This window comes from Scylla paramamosain, chromosome 42 (assembly GCF_035594125.1).
Source record: "Scylla paramamosain isolate STU-SP2022 chromosome 42, ASM3559412v1, whole genome shotgun sequence".
NCBI classification, from domain to species: Eukaryota; Metazoa; Arthropoda; class Malacostraca; order Decapoda; family Portunidae; genus Scylla; species Scylla paramamosain.
In genome coordinates this window covers 4,643,714-4,665,000 of record NC_087192.1, presented here as the reverse complement: position 1 = coordinate 4,665,000, position 21,287 = coordinate 4,643,714, and the positions used below count along the sequence as shown (strand labels likewise).

Here is a 21,287-nt window from a genome sequence, read left to right as displayed (position 1 = left end):
GGCTGTAGAAAGGAAAGAATACAGGGAAATAGGACGAAAAGGGGAGGAAAAAGGAAAGATAGAAGATGGGGGATAAGTTTAAATAGGTATGGGAAGCTTATACGGTCAACACTGGATGGGAGTCAGTGAAGCTGGACAAGGCATAGAGTACGAAGTGAAATAAATGTAAGGATTAAAAAAAAACGAATAGGTTACATAAGCACATATGGAGAAATATTTTTTTTATCTTACATGTGAAAGAGTCTGGCTAGGAAGAGAGAAAAAGATGGAGAGAGAGAAAAAAAAAAGCAAACTCAATATGCCATTCCCAGAAGTTAATTACTGGAGAGAGAAAAAAAAAAGAAAAGTTCTTAATACTTCACTTTTCAAACAGTTCAAGTCATAGGAAGAGAGAGAGAGAGAGAGAGAGAGAGAGAGAGAGAGAGAGAGAGAGAGAGAGAGAGAGAGAGAGAGAGAGAGAGAGAGAGAGAGAGAGAGAGAGAGAGAGAGAGAGAGAGAGAGAGAGAGAAACATACAAACAGAGACTTTAATGTCAGACACCAATCTCCCTTGCTATCTCGAGGAACTGAATGAAGAAGAGATACAAGGGAGAGAAAGAAAGCAAAGGTTTGGAAGGTGCAGAGGTGAGGGATGATGATGGTGCTTCTGATGAAAGGGACAGAGGAGGCGTTAGGGGAGAGGCAAGGATGAGAAGGATGTGGCGTCAGGATGAGGGAAGAGAGGGGAAGGGAGAGAAGGGCGTGAGTGATCATGGCACTGTGGGAAGCTAGTTCTGGCATCACCTGGCACTCCCTGGCACTTCCTTAGCATTGAGTAGAGAGAGAGAGAGAGAGAGAGAGAGAGAGAGAGAGAGAGAGAGAGAGAGAGAGAGAGAGAGAGAGAGAGAGAGAGAGAGAGAGAGAGAGCATACGCCGAGATTTAACGGGTAACATTTACAAACTTGAGCCGCATTTAACTTTGTATGTGTGGCGGTAAATTACTTTAATTCCCCGTAATGGCGGTATTAGGGTAAAATATTGGGCTTGTGACGTGTATTATAGTGTATTTATGCATGTATCTTTGGTCTCTCTCTCTCTCTCTCTCTCTCTCTCTCTCTCTCTCTCTCTCTCTCTCTCTCTCTCTCTCTCTCTCTCTCTCTCTCTCTCTCTAACAGTGAATGAATAATAATTGTGTGTTTGTCTTAATTATGTAAAATCTATGCATATTTTCTTTAAGATGTGACGCAGAAAATGTCAACCTTATGATATGAAAAGAAAGGAAAAAGAAAGTGCCAAAAAAATCACGCTTTTCATCTCTCTCTCTCTCTCTCTCTCTCTCTCTCTCTCTCTCTCTCTCTCTCTCTCTCTCTCTCTCTCTCTCTCTCTCTCTCTCTCTCTCTCTCTCCAAGTATTTATTATAGAAGCAACAACAAAAGAGAAGAAAAAGAAGCAGCGTGGAGGAAGGAGGAAGACGAGGAGAGAAGAAAATAAAAGAAAAAAAAACAGAAAGACGATGTGTTGAAGGAAGGAAGAGACGAGGAGTGAGAAGGAAAAATAAACTAATGAATGAAAACAGGAAAATAAAGGAAACAAGGAAGAAACAGAAGAAAACAAGTAAAAACAGTAAAAAAAAGAGGAGTAAGAAGAATGTAATAATAACAAACAAAGATAATAGAGGAACAAAAGGAAGAAAAAAAAAACTTTGTGCCTCAAGACGAAAAAAAAAGATGGAATAAAGAAACAAGAGAACAAAAAGAAAAACAAAAAGGAAAACAAAAACAATGCAATAAAATGTGAGATTCCACCTCCGCCTTGAAGACACACACACACACACACACACACACACACACACACACACACACACGAAAAATAGTCCGTTGCCTTTGGAGGAGGAGGAGTAAGAAGAAAAAAAGTGGAAAAGGAAGAGGAAGAGAAGAAGGATGAGAAAGCGGAGGAGGGATAGGCGGAAGTGGAGGAGGAGGAGGAGGAGGAGGAGGAGGAGGAGGAGGAGGGGAGGCGCCTCATCGCTGCCTGGCCTGAGTTACGCTCCTGTTTACTACCAAGCTTCCTTTTCAGCATCCCTTGAAATCCTCTTCTTCTGTAGGAATTCACCCTCTCTCTCTCTCTCTCTCTCTCTCTCTCTCTCTCTCTCTCTCTCTCTCTCTCTCTCTCTCTCTCTCTCTGTACCCACGCTAGTTTTTTTTAAGTACCTTCTCTTCTCTTTTTCACAGATTATTCTTTTTAAAGCATCCTATTTTTCTTCTTTTCTTACTAAATCGTTTCTTTCTGTTTGGTATTCTTGCTTACTTTTTTTTTTTAATCAATTCATGCACTTGTTTGTAAATTTTATTAGTTCTATATCGTATTTTTTTTCAGTAATGATTTTTTTTTAATTAATTGTGTTTCTATGGTGATATCCTCTATGGCCACGTCCTGTATCTTCTTTTACTTTCTCTCTCTCTCTCTCTCTCTCTCTCTCTCTCTCTCTCTCTCTCTCTCTCTCTCTCTCTCTCTCTCTCTTTCTTACTTCTCAACACGCACTTCGCCTTTTTCTCGCCCTGTATCTCCTCCTCCTCCTCCTTCTTCTTTGTTCTTTGTCTTGTCTTAGTCGATTTTTCTTTGCATGATTCATCTTATTCGATTCAGTCTTATGCAACTTCATTTCGGTTTCACGACTCCTCTCTCTCTCTCTCTCTCTCTCTCTCTCTCTCTCTCTCTCTCTCTCTCTCTCTCTCTCTCTCGTCATCATTTCCTTGCTGACAGGAAGATCAATGAATTCCACCTCCGCTTGACTCTTTCCTCCAATTTCCTCCTCCTTCTCTTCCTCCTCCTCCTCCTCCTCCTCCTCCTCCTCTTCCCCCTCCTCCTCTTTCTTCTTGTCCAACGTAAATAATACAGATTTTATTTATCTCTTCATTTCACTTGCATTTTCTCTTCACCACTGACATCCTCCACCCAACTCTTCCTCCTCCTCCTCCTCCTCCTTCAATTCATTCGCTCTCCTTTCTTCTTATTCTAAATTCTTAGTTTTCAAGCACTGCTCCTCTTCCTAGCCCTCTCCTCCTGCTCTTCCTCCTTCGCCTCATTCGTTCTTCCTTTCTTCTTATTGTATATTCTTATTTTTAGTTAGAGCACTTCTCCTCCTCCTCCTTCTCTTCCCCTCCTTCTCTCCTCCTCCTTGTTACATTTCTGTGCACATGAGATAAAAATAAAAGATTGCATTTCTGTATCAATTTTGCATGTTCTCTTTGTGTGTATCTTCCTGTCTCTCTGTATCCATGTCTTGTCTAACTGCATATCCGCCTTTCTTTCCTCCTATTTATATTTCTCCACCGGTTCTTTCCTCCCAGTCTTTGCTTCTCTGTCAATGTAAATCTAGGTGTATCCTTCTCTCTTTCTCACTACCTATGTCAATGTTGGCCTCTATTTCTTCTCTCTATCTACCTGTTTCTCAATTTCTTAAGACTTGCCCTTCGGTCTATATCTGTTGGTTTTGGCCTGTGTCTGACCCCTGTATACAGCTCTCCGCCCTTCCGTCTGTGTATTATAGTCTCTGTTCCTCCTGTTACTCAGTATATCCATCTATATCTCTATCTCTTTCTCCCTACTCGTCCTTTCTGTATTTTCACTATCTGTCCCCTGAGCGCTCATCCCCGTCTTTTGTCTCTGCTTCTCTTTCTGTCCAAATCTCTATCACTTTTCTTTTCCTTTTTTTCTTGTCTGTATTTACCCATTTGTCTATTTTTGCCTCTGTTTCTCCTTCTGTCTATATTTCTACCTCTTTTCCTTTCCATTTCTTTTACCTGTATCCTTGCTGCTGTCCTCCGTGCGTGCCTCCCGTCTACACCTGTCCGCCCCTCCGTCTCTCTCTCTTCATCTAACTGTCTCGCTTGGCCGATCAATTAAGCAACATGGGGTTACCAGCGCACTATTTCCATACCAAGCCATTGGGCCTAAAGTCCGTATTTCTATGTAAATCTATGCAAATCACTCACTCACTCTCTCTCTCTCTCTCTCTCTCTCTGAAGGTACAGCTATTGAGGGAGGAGAGAATGAGGGAGGAACAAAGACATAAAGAAAAGAGAAACATGCGCTGCTGAAGAGGCAAAGGGAGTGATTGCGAAAGTGATTGGAGAAGAGAGTGAAAAAAATAGGAATCAGAAGAGGAGAGGAAACAAGAGGAATGGGAAAAGAAAAGAGATCAAACACAGGAATTGGAAGTAGATGGAGGAAAAATAACGAGAGAAGAAAAATCGATGGAGGAAGAATAAATAAAGGAGATATGGACAAATGGTTGGATAGAAAGGCAAAAGGGAGAGATGGAGAGACGGAAGAGGAGAAATTGGAGGTGGAAGGAAGAGAAAAAGATGGAAGAGGAGGGAAGTAAGGAATAGATGGATGGACGGAGGGAGAGATGGAGAGAGAGTTGCAAGAAGGGAGAGATGGAGGGAGGAAAGAAAAGGAAATTAATCTAAAGGGAAAATAATGACGAAATTAAGAGAAAAGACAATAAAAAAGGAATGAGAAGGCAGAGGAAGTGGAGAAAGAGGGAAGCAAAACAGAGATGGAAAAAGTGAAAAAAGAAAAAAAGGAAAAGAAAAGGGAGGAATAGAGGGATGGACGAAGGAGAACTGAAGCTAGAAGGAAGAAAAGAGTAATGAAGGAAGCAGAGGAGGTGGAAGAGGAGACAAGTGAGGAAGGAATGAATTGATGGACAGAGAGGGGAGGAAAGAGAGAGAGGGAGAGGAAGGGAGGATAATAGGTTTCTTGTAGCAATGGTAAATCCCTTCCATTATGTTCATCTGTGTGACTTAACGACTGAACGTACCGGCCACATGATTACCTGAAGGAGGGAGGGAGGGAGAGAGGGAGGGAGGGAGGGAGGGAGGGAGGGATTGGAGGAGAGAGATATCGTGAGCAGTTATTCTCTCTCTCTCTCTCTCTCTCTCTCTCTCTCTCTCTCTCTCTCTCTCTCTCTCTCTCTCTCTCTCTCTCTCTCTTTCCTTCGTCCATCCATTTACTTCGAGAGACTTGAAGGAAATGGAGGAAGGAGCAGTGGAGGAGGTACAGCTGGAGGAATGGAAGAAGGAAGTGACAGAAGAGGAGGAGGAGGAGGAGGAGGAGGAGGAGGAGGAGGTGGTGAGGCATGACCCAACGAGACTTGATACAGAAAGGGAACATATTTTGTGTTTGGGAGAAAGTGGTCTTCATGTCCTCCTCCTCCTCCTCCTCCTCCTCCTCCTCCTCCTCCTCCTTCTCCTCCTCCTCCTCTTCCTTCGCATTTATGGATTTGTAGTTTATTGTCTCAGTATTTTTAACTCTCTCTCTCTCTCTCTCTCTCTCTGGATATATAGTGTTGTATGCGTGTGTGTGTGTAGAGAGAGAGAGAGAGAGAGAGAGAGAGAGAGAGAGAGAGAGAGAGAGAGAGAGAGAGAGAGAGAGAGAGAGAGAGAGAGAGAGAGAGAGAGAGCGAAGTGAGTAGGCGGAGTGAGTGGGCGTAGGTGAGATGAATGCGATGACGAGACGGTTTGATGAGAGAAAGAGAGTGGGATGGAAGAGAGACGCGACTACATTGGACACAGAGAGAGAGAGAGAGAGAGAGAGAGAGAGAGAGAGAGAGAGAGAGAGAGAGAGAGAGAGAGAGAGAGAGAGAGAGAGAGAGAGAGAGAGAGAGAGAGTGCAGGCAAGAAAACGGGGAGTGAATGACAAAAGATGATAAATAGGACGACGAATAGGAAGGGGAGGAGGAGGAGGAGGAGGAGGAGCAGGAGGTATGGTTTAGTGCTGCCTCAGCTTGGAGATACGAGACTCAGAAACGAGTTTTCTGTTCTAAATCTTGAGGATATTGCCACCTCGCTTGTAGAAGAAGAGGAGGAGGAGAAGGAGGAGGAGCAGGAAGAGAACTGGTGAGGTGAAAGAGGTAAGACAAGGTAAGAAGAAAAAGGAAAAAAAAGTGAAGAAAGTGAAAGAAGAAAATGTATACGTACGTAGTGAGGCTGTGTGAGAAAGTGTGTGTGTGTGTGTGTGTGTGTGTGTGTGTGTGTGTGTGTGTGTGTGTGTGTGTGTGTGTGTGTGAAAAGTTGCGGGGACAGTTCACTACCAGGGAGATTTTTCGCACCGAGACAGTTCGCAATTTTCTCTCTCTCTCTCTCTCTCTCTCTCTCTCTCTCTCTCTCTCTCTCTCTCTCTCTCTCTCTCTCTCTCTCTCTCTTTCCATTAACACAATTGCAGGACTTGGGTTTAAGCTGTACCATTCTGTCGTTGCCAAAAAGACGTGAAGTAGCCGCCTCTCTTCACCTCCTCCTCCTGTTCCTCCCCACCATCCATCTCTTTATCATCCCCACGGAGCCACAAGGGTCTCCTCTCTGCCTCTTTTACACGTACCCGACTTTTTCCTCGCCTCACTGAATCATATTCGAGGTGTTTTTGAACTTCTACACGAGTACAGCGGCGCAGGGGGTGGGGATAAAGAGCGTGAGAACTGCGCATGCGTGGCTGAGTTGAATAAAGGGAGGAAATAGTGACGAGAGAGAAGAGGAAGCTGTAGCGAGTGAGAGACGTGAGCTCGTATTGTGTTTTGACGTCCCTGTGAAGTGTGAGACTCGCTGAAAAGGAGGTGGAGTGAAGGAAGCTGCGTGAAATGTGTGACTTCTTGAGTGCATGTGTATCAGGGTGCGAGGGGGCGGGGGGAAGAGGTGCGTAGGGGTGAGGGGGAGTGGTGTTTGAGCTTGTCACGGTGCGGGGGGTGAGGGCGGGGAACGGAAGGGGAAGGGTGAAGGTGAGGACGGAGAAGGAAAATGCTTGTGGGTATGTGTGTGTATGTGTGTGTTTTGGATGGTGATATGTGAACTGCCGGAGTAAAATGACACTTGTGGGTGCTTGTAAATGTAAGCACACAAGGGAGGAAGGAGGAAAAATAACAAACATACAAAAGTGCATGCATAGGAAAGGAAGGAAGGAGGATAAATAAAAAAAAAATGAATAAATGAATAAAATAAAACTTAGACGAGGAGGATTGTGGAAGGAGGAACGCAAACTCTAGGAAAGGAAGTTGCTTGGTGGGACAGATATGCAAATGTGCCATGAAAATGAGAAGATACTGCCAGTTTGTTGCGGGGAAAGTCGACGAATTATGGCCAGTGGAGCTTATAAAGGAAGATACACACAAAGCACAGTATGGGAAGCTAGCGACGGTAATGATGGTAATGCGAGCCTCAGATACAATAAGAAGACCAGTGCAGCTGGAAAAATGCAGGACAAAACGATGCAGTTTATTCTCGTGGCTAAAAAAAAAAAAAGGAATGTACAGGAGTTGTGTTGAGCTGAAGAATGGAAGGTGATATGGTGTACAAGATTGAATGGATAAAAAGAAAGGATTGAATATGTGTACTTAGGGGGAAAAATGCGGGTTATTCTCGAGGTTAAAAGGATGTAGAGTTGTGTTGAACTGAAGAACGGAAAGTGACAATGCGGATGATCTTACGGATAAAAATAAATTGTAGTTTGTGGGACTGGGTTACGAAAAAACGAAGCGAGCTACTCTTACATAAAAAAAATACTGTGGTGCTTAAATGAAATAAAATTAAATAAAGTGCCACGGCGAACGACCTTACACGATAAAAAATAAATAAATAAAGATTAAACGTAAAAAAAATATATACATGCATAAAATAATATTAAAAGACAGTCATGTTCAGGATAAAACAAGATAAAAAAAATAACAATATAGAGCCGAATCAAGGTTAACAAAAAAAAAAAATAAAATAAAATAGCAGACTAATTTGAACGAACAGAGACGAAAAATGAAACACAAAGGTCAATCAGGTAAGAACGTTCAACCATTGCAGTCCATAACATTAAATAAAGAGTTTATGGAGCGTCGCCCAAACGGGTAATGAAGAACTAAGCGTCAAGGGAAGAAAAGAGAACATCAAGGAGAAATGGCTCTGTATAACTGCGAATGTGAGAGAGGAGCAATTAAAGAAAACGGGAAGGACGAAGCGGAAGAAGAGGAGGAATGAAAACGAGCGCAAGGAATAAGATAAACGAAGTGATAGAACAGTGATTAGAACGAAAGGGCATGACGTATTGGAAGTTTGCAGCATGCCACTCGTTCCTATGTACTGTAAGACAAGATTTGGACTATGCTGATGAGAGGGAGTGGCAATCTTCGGAGCTTTCTTCCTTATAATTAGTACTATAACCGCAATGTAGAGATACGGGCAGAGACTACAGGGTTATTTTGACTCTCGACAACTCACCCAGCTCGTTAGGTTACCCTGTAAGGTAATCGCCGCCCGGAGCACCTTACTTCACCACATGGGAGCAACACACAAGCATCACAGTTGCGTCTAACAAAAATTAAAAATATGCAAATGATAGAATAGAGTGCGTGTATTGAAGTGACATTAAATAATCTGCCCAAAGAATGATGAAACAAGCCACGAGTTACAATATACAATTATGACAATGAAAGCAGGCAGTGTGTTCAAAGGCTGGTAGTAAATAAGCACGTTCACTGAAGGTATTCAAATGGTGATAAAAACAAATGCAAAACATGATTGAAATATAAGTAAAAAGCATTAGTCAAAACACTCGATAAGGAAAAAAAGAAAATTGGTATACAGAATATGAGTGTTGAAATGTCAATAAAAAAGGGGAATTACAAAAATATAAACTAAAAAGCGAATACAAAGATAGCATAGACAATAAAGTGAAATAGCAATAGAAAAAAAAAAAACACTGCAAAAATAGGAATAACAATAAGGGTAACAATATAAACATGACAAGTTTTGGGGCGTACGAATAAAACACATGATGTATACAAGAAAATCACATTGAAAAACAACTAGTAAACTAAATAACCATAAATCCATGACAGGCGGACAGCGTCATAACAAGAACAGAGCAAGTGAGGCATAAGAGTCAATTCTTTAACATTCTGGCTGATAAGAGAAAAAAAGAACGAAAGGAACGAGAACCAGAGGAAAACAGAGGCAGTAAAGAAGAAGAGGCAAAATTAACATCAAAGAAGGTCGTAAAAAGGGAACTCCTGCAGCACAACACAGTAATACTAACACAACACACTGCAGCACATCACAACACAACAAAACACAACACTTAATGACGACCGACAGACCAACTAATCACTTTACCATCACAACAAAGTACCCCCATAAATAAAATAAATAAAATAAGCACTCACGAAATTATTAACTCATATCCAGACAACGAATTCCATAATATTACCAAATAAATAATAAATACGCCCGAGGGCAACAAAAGACCAACTAAGTCACCAATAAAAAAAAAAAAAAAATAAATAAACAAATAAACTACTAACTCATACCTTCAGTTGAAATCCCGCAACATCACTAAATAAATCAAATAAAAATCAATTCATAAATACACACAGGGCATCGAGAGACCAGCTAATCACTACAGGATGACAACGCCGCCGCCCCGCCGCCGCCAGGTATAATCCCCACACCGGCCTTCAGTTAATGAGATGAAATGCACCTGGTTTCCGGGCGGAGTGTGGCGGCGCTGTTTTAATTATTAGCTGATTGTGTGGAGCGATGAATGTGACGCGAGGGTGTGATGGGAGTATTTGTGCGTGATGCCAGCAGTGTTTTTTGTCAGACGGGGGTGAGTTTATGATTTTTTTCTTTATTTTTCTGTGTCACGTGTGTTTGCTGTTAGGTATGGGACGATTCTTACTGTCCGTGTGCTTTGTTAATCTGTACAACTCCCTCGAAATATCTGCAGTACTTAAAATATCCTAAACAGTCCTTAAAATAGCTATAACATGAAATATCTACGCTACATTCCTAAAAACATACCCAACACTCCTAAAATACATGAAACACTCCGTAAAACATCTGCAGCCGTCCTTGAATACCAGTATCATTTCTCAAATATTCTCCATTATAAAAAGATATATTCCTTACAACACTTACGGCACACCTTAAACCTGAGTATTACAACTAAGACCTCACCTTTCACAGCCACAAACGTAACAAGCCCACAAACGTTAATAAGTAAAGTAGAAATCAACATTCCTTCGTAATACAACACAATCCCGAACGTTCAAAACACAGCCACAAACGTAACACAACCACAAAAATAACACATCCGCAAACGTTAGCAACAGTTCCACCAAATGCTCCAACATCCCACTCAGCCGTGACGCAACACACCACGACCGCGCCTCGCCAAACGCTGCCAACAGCCCAGTAGGTTCAGAAACATCCCCTCACTGAGCTGCGTCTCCCTCCCTCACCACGCTTCCGCTCTTCACTGGGGCGCTAATGGCTGAGTTCAACTTTTCCAATTAGTTTGAACGCCTCTATTCAATACACTAATTTGAGGCAACTCGCCGGTGTTTCAATAGAAGTCATTTTCAAGTCCTGCCACAGAACATCGTGTGGTGCAAGGAAAAAAGGTAAACTAGAACATAAAATAGGCAACTCTGATGATGAATTTCAGGTAATTGTTAGTGTTACATGTGTGTTCTGAGCCAGTACAATTTTTTTTTTTACCTCACAGTGTGGCTTGTATTTTTAAATATCTCGTTATCTCATTTTAACAGCGTTTTTTTTTTTTTTATGTAGGAAGGACACTGGCCAAGGGCAACAAAAATCTAATAAAAAAAAATGCCCACTGAAATGCCAGTCCCATAAAAGGGTCAAAGCAGGTGGTCAAAAATTGATGAATAAGTGTCTTGAAACCTCCCTCTTGAACGAATTCAAGTCATAGAAAGGTGGAAATACAGGAGCAGGCAGGGAATTTAATAGCCTCTATTGGAAAATACTGTGATTTTTAAGTGCTTTCATGACTGCTGATAGTTTAACGAGGTTTCTGCATCATAACGAAGAAAAAACATCCACATAAACACTTATCATCTTTACTCGCTTTGAAAATACTACTCAAAGAGATCGAACTGTTTAAAAATACGAGTCTCTGTACTGTATATATATAAAAAAAGTGAGTTTCAGAGTATTGCTATTGAGTTCATACGCATGCTACACCCAGGAATACATACTGGGGGAGGTGATGTGTTCTCCTGCATCAAGACTCGTGGTGTGTTGTATACGAGTTAGCAAGGACGATAAATGTGGTGTGTGTGTGTGTGTGTGTGTGTGTGTGTGTGTGTGTGTGGCGAATGAAGTTATGTGGTATATGTAGATGTATTCATAGATAAACATTCAGTAACGTTCCCGCTCAATACGTCTGTCTTTGTCTATATCCTTTTGACTCCTAATAATGTGGCTACGTTATGTATAAGGAAGTACAGTCAAGGATAAAAGCCGAGTAACGCTCCCACCCAATAATTCTGTCCACTCTATAACCGTTTGACTGCTAATGACACTAACACGTGGTATTTTATTACAATAACCTAATTTTACTGCGCCAGAATACATCCACACAAACTGAAGACTTGTAGGCAAATGGTGAGCTTCTCTTTCAGCGACGCCTCTGAAGAATATACTCTAAACTTTCCTAAGACTATTTTATGAAGTTCCTGGAGTCATAAAAGAGAAGGAGTTAATATTTTCTATTAATAATTATGTTCTGGCGGTCTCCTTTCAAAATCTGATAATAACTGATAGATTCTTGGTAGATCAGAGGACATGAGGGTGATGAAAAAAAACTAAATACAGTCCAGGTAAGTGAGAAATATTGACTTCTGACCACGACCTCGACTATACTACTTGTGTGCTATTCATTACCGTTACTAAATTTATGATTTATGGTGCAATAATGGTGCGTTGCAGAAGGATTAACATGGAGGTTACGTGTGTGTGTATTTGTGTGTGTGTGTGTGTGTGTGTTGTGTGTGGAAGATGTTGCGTATATCCTGGTGTTGTTCATTATTATCCACGTCAATACCTGGAACTTGCTGACGCGGCCTTCCTTCCTGGGTCACACACACACACACACACACACACACACACACACACACAGCGATCATTATCTCCACCTCAGAGCAGGGCAGAGTGGCGGCTCAGTGAACGCGTCTCCTCAATATGCGTTACTTTATTAATGAAGGGATGTACTTCTATATTAATGACTTTAATGCGCCACTTGTATCTAAAGAAAATGAAAAAAATAAAGTATGTACTCTGCTTTTTTGAGGAGACGTAATTACGCTGGTCCTTTTTATAGATTTATCTCTTTTTTTTTTCTGTAGTTCTTGCCCAGGTTTGTTTACACGTCGTCGTCGCCATCATCATCATCATCATCATCATCATCATCATCATCATCATTATCATTATCATTTCACGTCCTTATTTTTTCTTACGTGGATGGATGTTCCCTCTAACTTCTTAAAATCGTAGAGAATCTCAGCTTTCTTTACACCCAAAGGAATAATAATAATAATAATAATAATAATAATAATAATAATAATAATAATAATAATAATAATAATAAAAGGCATATACGTTTTCTTAACCGTATCCTCTTCTTTCAAGTATTGTTAGAGTGATGTAGAAAATCTTAACCTTCTTCTACACTCGAGGGAATAAAAGACCCTACATGAGACAGGAAGCCAAACGTTGAATTAAATATTTTCTTAATGTACTCTTCTACAAGTGTCTGTAGAGTGATGTCAAAAAGAAAAAAAAAAACTTAGCCTTCTTTACAAACAAGGAATAGATAAAAAAAAAAATAATAAGATAAATAAATGAGACAGGAAAGCAAAGATGTGAAAATACTGGTTCTTCAAGTATTGTTAGAGTCAGGGGATAATATTTAAATAACATAGCGTTTTCTTGAGGGCTACGAGTACGTTAGGTTAGGTTAGGTTAGGTAAGGTTAGGTTAGTTTCGATTACGTTAGGTTAGGTTAAGCTAAGTAAGATTAAGGTAGGTTAGGTTTAGGTTAGGTTTAGTTTCATTCAGTTCATTAATTTCCCTGCTGATCGCTTCATCGTACAAATCAAAACCTGAAAAGGCATCGTGTTTTGCCGAGAAATAAACAGTCGGTGGCTGGGAGTTGGTGTTGTAACGTTACTTCCATAACACCCGAGTCACGTTGTGGAGAGAAGACACTCCTCATGGTTCCACTCGTATCCGCAAAACGTAATAATCAACCTAGTTCAGAAATGAGAGTTCCTTGGCTTCCTGAAACACTGTGACGTGACGTTGACTTGATACGTGCTGTGTGCTGAGGGGGGTCGTGGCTCTGATATACTGTGCGTTCAAGCGATAAGATCAAGGAGTGAAGAGAGGGGGAGGAATAAAACACAATCGTACACAGACACTAGAGGAATTAACAGTGAAAAAATAGAGCTTCGACATGAGGGTATGTATGATTAGGATAGTAAACGTGTGGAGACGTGACCTGTTAACGCAGTGGAAACAACGCAATCATTACAGTGAGCGAGGCGTGCTTGGGTCGACAAACAAGGAACTGTGATTCAGCGCAGGTACTAAAGAGAGTGTTGATTGGAAGGTACACGTGACACATCAAGGGAAGGAATGCACTATATAAAAATTTGATATAATACTTTGAGGAGTTTGTAGCATTAAAAGGAGCAACATAAGGGTCGTTAAGTGGTTGTAAGAGAGAATAAGAGGAAATAAAAATAGAGAACGATAACATAACTACTACATAATTCTCAGTTTATGTAAATATAAAGAGGCAAAAATTAAATATTACAAAAAGTTGCAAGAGAGAGAAAAAAAAGGGAAAAGGAGAAAAAAATATAATAAAAACTAAAGTATAAAAATAACAAAACTATATATAAACTCATCGTCTGTGCAAAAAACGAAAAAAAAACGAAAAAAAACAAGACTTTCTGAGAGGACGGGAGGCAAAAATAGCAATACGAAAAGGAAGCCAAAAAATAACAACGCATTTCTACTTTTAGCCCAGAGAAATAAAGCCCAGGAATTTACAGTTAAAAAAAGAAAAAAAAGATATATAATCCAAGATAGAGGACAAAAATAACAAAGCTATTTTCTGCAACTTAAGCAGCGAAATTCATCTCAGCTTTTGCAATTACTCTTTAACCACCACCACCACCACCACCACCACCACCGCCACCACCACCACTACTTCATACCCCTCGAACCATCACCACCAACCATCAAACCACACCAAAATACATCACCTTACCCACCACCACCAGCACCAAAATACACTACCCCAGTCATCACCACCACTATCACAGACACCACCAAGAACATCACCTTCCACACATACCACCATAGTAACACCACCACCAACCAACACCAAAAACACCATATCCATCACTTTCTCCCCCCCACACTTACCTACTACACCCAAACCTCCGCCTCACCCACACCTACAACTTGTATACACCACCCACTCCTCTGCAAACACCCAACTCTCACAACACACCCGCAACAGAGAGAGCACAGTCTTACCTGGTGTTTGTGTGTGAGGGCGTGGCCAGGCTCACTCCGTCCCTCTTTCTTGACCCTGAAACTGAAGACACACAGATTATTCCTCTCGTCTCTGCCGCGGAAGGGAGGGTAAAAGAATATAAATGAAAAAAACAGTTCACGTCTAAATCCAAAGCAGCCTGACCTCACTTCGCCTGAAAGAAAACAAAGGAAGGATGAAAAAGAGACGAGAAAAAGAAAAAAGAAAGAGAGCGAGTGGAAAAAAGGTTCAAAATGCGTTATTCATGAGGCCTTTGGAACGTTTAATTTCGTGAAATGGAAAGGAAAAAAAAAGGAAGGTAGGTTGGGTAGCTTTCTTTGGGCTTTTCAGTATGTGTGTGTGTGTGTGTGTGTGTGTGTGTGGTGTGTGTGTGTGTGTGTTTGCGTGACCCAGTACTGCCTACGCTCACCTCCTCCTCTATAATGACAAAGAAAACCAATACTAGGAAGAAGTAAATTCGCAAAAACACATTTCTTGTAACTTCTGATAATTCTGTTTCTCCTTCCATCTTGCCTTCCCTCTCTTCTCTACCTCTCCTTCCTCCCTTCCATTTCTTCCTTCCCTCCTGCCTTCCTTTTGTTTGTTGGTCTATCAATCTGTCTTCTTCCATCTTTTCCCTCCTCTTCTCTCTTCTTCTCCTTCTCCTGCTCCTCCTCCACCCTCTTCCACAGTCAGAGCCTCTTCCTCCACTTTCATTCTTCAGTGACTCTTCCTCAATTTCTCTTCTTAATTCACCTGCCACTGTTAACAATTTACAAGAGAAGGAGGAGGAGGAGCAGGAAGAGGAGGAGGAGAAGGAGGACTCTCACCGTTGTTGGCAATCACATCACAGTTTACCACATACACACACACACACACACACACGAGGGGCTGTTAGCAGTAATGTGCCTCGCTGTGTTGTACTCTGATTAACCTTTCCATCTGACGAAGCTTTATCTAATACCTCTCTCTCTCTCTCTCTCTCTCTCTCTCTCTCTCTCTCTCTCTCTCTCTCTCTCTCTCTCTCTCTCTCTCTCTCTCCTCTCTCTCTCTCTGTGTGTGTGTGTGTGTGTGTGTGTGTGTGTGTGTGTGTGTGTGTGTGTGTGTGTGTGTGTGTGTGTGTGTGTGTGTGTGTGTGTGTGTGTGTGTGTGTGTGTGTGTGTGTGTGTGTGTGTGTGTTTGTGTGTGTGTACTAAATGACCTCGCGACTGGTAAGCATCAGAGAGAGAGAGAGAGAGAGAGAGAGAGAGAGAGAGAGAGAGAGAGAGAGAGAGAGAGAGAGAGAGAGAGAGAGAGAGACACATGGCTGTAGAGGGAAGTCTATGGGCCTAATTAATCTAACTCTACGCCATTAATCATAAGGTGAATAATATCCTCCCTCCCTCTCTCTCTCTCTCTCTCTCTCTCTCTCTCTCTCTCTCTCTCTCTCTCTCTCTCTCTCTCTCTCTCTCTCTCTCTCTCTCTCTCTCTCATGGCAGCATCATCCTCACTCAGCCGCCGAGAAACAGGTGAAGCATATTTTAAATTAATCTGCAGCCCAGCCACAGGTAAAGGAGGAGGAGGAGGAGGAGGAGGAGGAGGAGGAGTAGAAGGAGAATAAGGATAACAACAACAACAACAACAACAACAACAACAACAACAACAACAACAACAACAACAACAAGCAAACAAACAAACAACAACAACAACGACACAGATGAATACGAGGAGAAAGAAGGAGGAGGAGAAGAGAAGAAACACAAAGGAAAAACAAACAGCAGCATATATGTTGGTCCTTGCACGTCTGTCTGCACTATCTAAAATAAAAGTAAGAGAGAGAAAAAAAAATACAGTATAGATGAAGGTTCCTCTCCATCCACCGCTCCCCTCCAACCAGGAAAAGAAAAAGGAAAGGAAGGAAGAACCAAACAGCGTGGAGGGAACTGCAAGGAAACTTTATAGGGAAACAGATAAGAAGTATCACTGTTGCTACTTCTTTTCGGTGCTAGGCAACCAGAAGGAGGAAGAGGAGGAGGAGGAGGAGGAGGAGGAGGAGGAGGAGGAGGAGGAGGAGGAGGAGGAGGAGGAGGAGGAGGAGGAAAGAGGAATATACAGCAGAAGAGGATAAAAATAGAACGAAGAGAAGAAGAAAGTAATAAATTGAGAAGAACGTCTCTCTCTCTCTCTCTCCTCTCTCTCTCTCTCTCTCTCTCTCTCTCTCTCTCTCTCTCTCTCTCTCTCTCTCTCTCTCCTCTCTCCTCTCTCTCCTCTCACTTTCAGGGTCACAATAACAATAATGACGCGGCCACTAAGGCGACGGACGACCTTCGGAGGCCCTCAATGGTGGCGAACGAGGCAGTTACTAGAGTAGGTGAATAGGACCATAATGAGGCGTGTCTCTGGAGGAGGAGGAGGAGGAGGAGGAGGAGGAGGAGGAGGAGGAGGAGGGCACGTGTGCTTGCCTGGTGACCGAGTACATCGTGACCTGCTGGGATAAAAATAACTCTTTTTATTTCTTTCTCTTCAATATTACATTTCGTTGACTTAACACTAGGACGGCTTCGAGGCTTAAGTGGCGGGGAAGGAGGAGGAGGAGGAGGAGGAGGAGGAGGAGGAGGACGAGGAGGAGGAGGAGATGTACTTAAACATTCCGGATACCTCAATCTCTTCCTTTTCAAGTCCACTCTAACACACAAGAGAACAAAACCTAACCTTACAATCCTTAGAATAGTAGATAAATAGATAGATAAGTGGGAGATAAACAGATACATACTCGTAGATAGACAGATAGCTAGATAGCTAAATAGGTAGATAAATACATTAGATAGAGAGACACGAATAAAAACAATCTATTGATCACATATTACACAATCATACTTCAATATACTAAAGTAGATTATATTATTGGTCCACATTATCTATAAAATATCAAAAAGCATTCATGTTTCGTTCATTATTTATCATCAATCAATCAATCAGTCTGTCAGTCAGGTAGTCAATCAGTCAGTTCTCTCTGGTATCCTCCTTTGAAAGAAACAGACGAGACAGAACATCTACACAGCATCTTGTCTCATCTCATGAATAGAAATTATGAACAGCAATGCACATGAGGGAATTCCTAATATCCTCGTTCCGTCCCTTTTAATTAAGCGTCTTTTGCTAACACGCGGCGTATGGCAGTAGTATCCTTCCAACACAGACCCGGAGTGCACGGTCAAGGTTTGTCCATCTACCACAGTCACAGAATCATTAGTAAGGCAAATGAGGAACAGCATACGCTCCCTCAGCTGGCAGGGGTGGAAGGCCTTAACGGGCAAGGCCAACGAAAGGGCAGTGAGATTATTTAAACTGATATATAAGAAGAGAATGGTGGAGATGGATTTATCGGGCAGGAGAAAGAGAGGAGGACGTAAGAGAAGGTTTGTGGATGCAGTTAAAGGAGACATGCTTGTAATGGGTGTGACTGAGGAAGGCGCAGATAGGTCGCAGTGGAGAAGGTTGATCCGCTGTGGCGACACTTGACGGAGACTGAGGAAAGAAGACATATAACAAAGGAAAGAATGCAAGAAGCCAGCAGGTCTACATATGGCAGCCTTTGCATGAAGGGTAGCTGCCTAACTCCACCTATGAACGATATCCATAACTTCAACTAATTTTTTAAAGCTCCTCATCAGCTCAGCAATAACATGATCATTGAGTCTATTCCATTCATCAATCAGAGTATTTGAAAACTATCCTCTTTCTGTTTATGTTATACTGTCCATGAGAAAGAAAACGAAGCAGACAAATATTAGTTACAGACCATACTTGCAATCAATCACAAACAAAATAGAAAAAATAGAAAATAAATGATATGAACGTGAATAATTTTGAAACATTAGGACGACGGAGACATCAACAAGACGTCCTCCAACCCACTTCCTCTGCCGACAACGCACTTAGTACAAGCAATTAGTCTACTACAAGTTGTTAATTGTTATTCCAAGACAGTGTTTGAGCTTGCATGTCTCTCTCTCTCTCTCTCTCTCTCTCTCTCTCTCTCTCTCTCTCTCTCTCTCTCTCTCTCTCTCTCTCTCTCTCTCTCTCTGTCATGTTCTTCTTCTTCTTCTTCTTCTTCTTCTTCTTCTTCTTCTTCTTCTTCTTCTTCTTCTTCTTCTTTTCCTCCTCCCTTTCTCCTTTCCTCATTGCATATCTTCCTTCCTCTCTACCTTCTCATTTCCATTTTATCTTCCACTGCTTGGCGCCACTAACGATTATTTTACCTAAGCGCATTCTCTCTCTCTCTCTCTCTCTCTCTCTCTCTCTCTCTCTCTCTCTCCTCTCTCTCCTCTCTCTCTCTCTCTCTCTCTCTCTTCCTCATTATTTCTAAATTATATGAAGAGAGACTTCCCTTTCCTCACTTTATGTTTCCTCCTCCTCCTCCTCCTCCTTCCTCCTCCTCCTCCTCCTCCTCCCCTCCTCCCTTTCTCCCTCCTCCTCCTCATTCATTTCTAATTCCTTTTCTCTCCTGCTTCTCTCGCTTCTCCTTCTCTCTTTCCTTCCTCCTGGCTTTTGCTTTCTCCCTCTTCACACCAATTTTGTCTCTCCCCAGTAGCAATATTATCCGTCATGAGGACAGAGACATAACGAAAATCTCTCTCTCTCTGATGCCCTATCATAACAAAGGAAACTAATTGACGAGAAAAATACAAGAAATAATAAAAAGCTAGAGAGAGAGAGAGAGAGAGAGAGAGAGAGAGAGAGAGGTAATTTAAACATGCAAAGATACGTTTGAGTACGAGATGAAGGAAGAAGTGAACGAGGACAAAAGTAAAGAAAAAAAAAACAAGAGATAATTTAAAGGAAAAAAAATGAATCAATGAAGAAAGAAGTGAAGGAAGGACGGAAATAAGAACATAACGAAGAAAGAAAGGAAGAATAAGCGAAGAAAGAAAACGAGAAAAGGATGGAGTGAAAGAAAGAGACGAGTAGGATGAGGAGGAGAAGGAGGATGAAGAGGAGGAGGAGGAGGAGGAGGAGGATATACTTTATGTACTGAGAGAAAGGAGGAGAAATGAGAGACGGAGGGAGAGGAGTTACAAGGAGGGATATAGAGAGTAAGAGGCACTAAAGCAGTCGATGACGAGGCGGGCGAGAGAGTGAGAAGGAGGAAAGGGAGAGAAGAAAATGGAAAAGGAACATTAACTGAGATGAACCAGATCACTGAGAGAGGAGGACGAAGAGAGGAGGAGGAGGAGGAGGAGGAGGAGGAGGAGGAGGAGGAGGAGGAGGAGGAGGAGGAGGCGGTAAGAGTTTGTCATGTACAGAAAATGGAGAAAAATGATGTTAGAATAAGATTTGATATGGAAGAGAGAGAGAGAGAGAGAGAGAGGAGAGAGAGAGAGAGAGGGAGAGAGAGAGAGAGAGAGAGAGAGAGAGGAGGAGGAGAGAGAGGAGGAGAGAGAGAGAGAGAGAGGAGAGAGAGAGAGAGGAGAGAGAGAGAGATCCACATAAAACAAGAGATAACAAAATGCTTATTGGTTTATTAACGAGGTTACCTGCTTGAGAGGGCTGTTGTATAGGTCTTTACTGCGACAGAAGGGGAGGAGGAGGAGGAGGAGGAGGAGGAGGAGGAGGAGGAGGAGGAGGAGGAGGAATACAAAGCAATACAAATGAAATTCAAACAGCAACAGACTTTGAGGTCCTTACTAGACTGTTTGCAAGAGGAGGAGGAGGAGGAGGAGGAGGAGGAGGAGGAGGAGGAGGAGGAGGAGGAGGAGGAGGAGGAGGAGGAAGAGGAGGAGGAGGAGGAGGAGGGAGGAGGTGGAGGGGAGGAGGATTAGAAGAAGGAAGAAATATTTGGTGTTCCACAGGACTCTAATCCACCTTGCATTTCTTTACAATCCCTTCCTGCACATCCTGAAACATCACAGGAGTCACAATATACACTCGCCTCTCCATCTCACCTTTAGCACTTCCAACTAGCCAGAGTCAGAGATACACTCGTCTCCCCCTCCCTTCCTCAGCATTCAATTGTCAGTCCGTGGCAGTGACAGAGTACATCGTCTTTCTGTTCTGTCTTACGAAAATTCACGGGTTACTGTCCTGCTCAACTTGCAAATCACTATTCGCGTACCCTTCCTTCCTGAGACGCGATGTCCCTTCATTCAACGCTCCAGTCAAGCTCATTCCAATTAGGTCCGTGTTAGCGGTACCGGCGCCACCAATGCTTCGTTCCCTTCACTGCTAAACTTCGGAGCACTTGGTTTTATTTGGTATTCTGTGACTTAAGGGGTCAACACTGGAATACTGATGCAGGCAAGGACTAATAAATGAAACAGTGATTTTTTTCTTTTATTTTCTTATATATTTTCCAGTGTTCTAAGAGAGAGAGAGAGAGGAGAGAGAGAGAGAGAGAGAGAGAGAAGAGGAGAGAGAGGAGAGGAGAGAGAGAGAGAGAGAGAGAGAGAGAGAGGAGAGGAGAGAGAGGAGAGCGAGCGCGAGAGAGAGAGAGAGAGGAGGAGAGAGAGAGAGAGAGAGAGAGAGAGAGAGCCATTTAGTAGCCTTTAGTAGCCCTTCAGTACGCCTCTCTACATGTGACAGAAAAGAGTAACAGCAGGCCCGTAAAAATAAGGTTAGGGTCGATGGGGCTTCACCTGCTGAGTGGCGCCCTTCAGGTCAGATCAAAGTGGCCCTGTCGATGGTACGCGAGAGGGAACGCAGACCCAGGTAGGTGTGGGTCAGATGTGGGGCAGGTGTGGGTACAAGTGCAGAGTAGTGAGTAAAAATAAATGGTTAGGTTCTTCGCCTTTAATTTTCCTGTTTCTTTATTTGAATATTGGTATAATTTCAACAACCGTAGAATATTTTTTGTTTGTATTTATTTGAGTTCTGATAATTCATTTTTCTTTTTTTGTTTAATTTACTTTTTATTTAATTTCCACAAATCTAGAAAAT

General features: G+C 42.1%; 1 protein-coding gene across 11 annotated transcripts in view; it reads right to left on the bottom strand.

Moving 5' to 3' along the window:
- Positions 1–21,287, bottom strand: part of LOC135093175 (sodium/potassium/calcium exchanger Nckx30C-like) — a 352,301-nt gene that overhangs the window by 174,128 nt on the left and 156,886 nt on the right. For all 11 annotated transcript variants that reach the window (XR_010263241.1, XR_010263240.1, XR_010263249.1 and 8 more), the window contains one exon: positions 14,375–14,435. The gene's annotated coding sequence lies outside the window, so the exon portion shown is untranslated. The remainder of the gene's footprint in view (positions 1–14,374; positions 14,436–21,287) is intronic.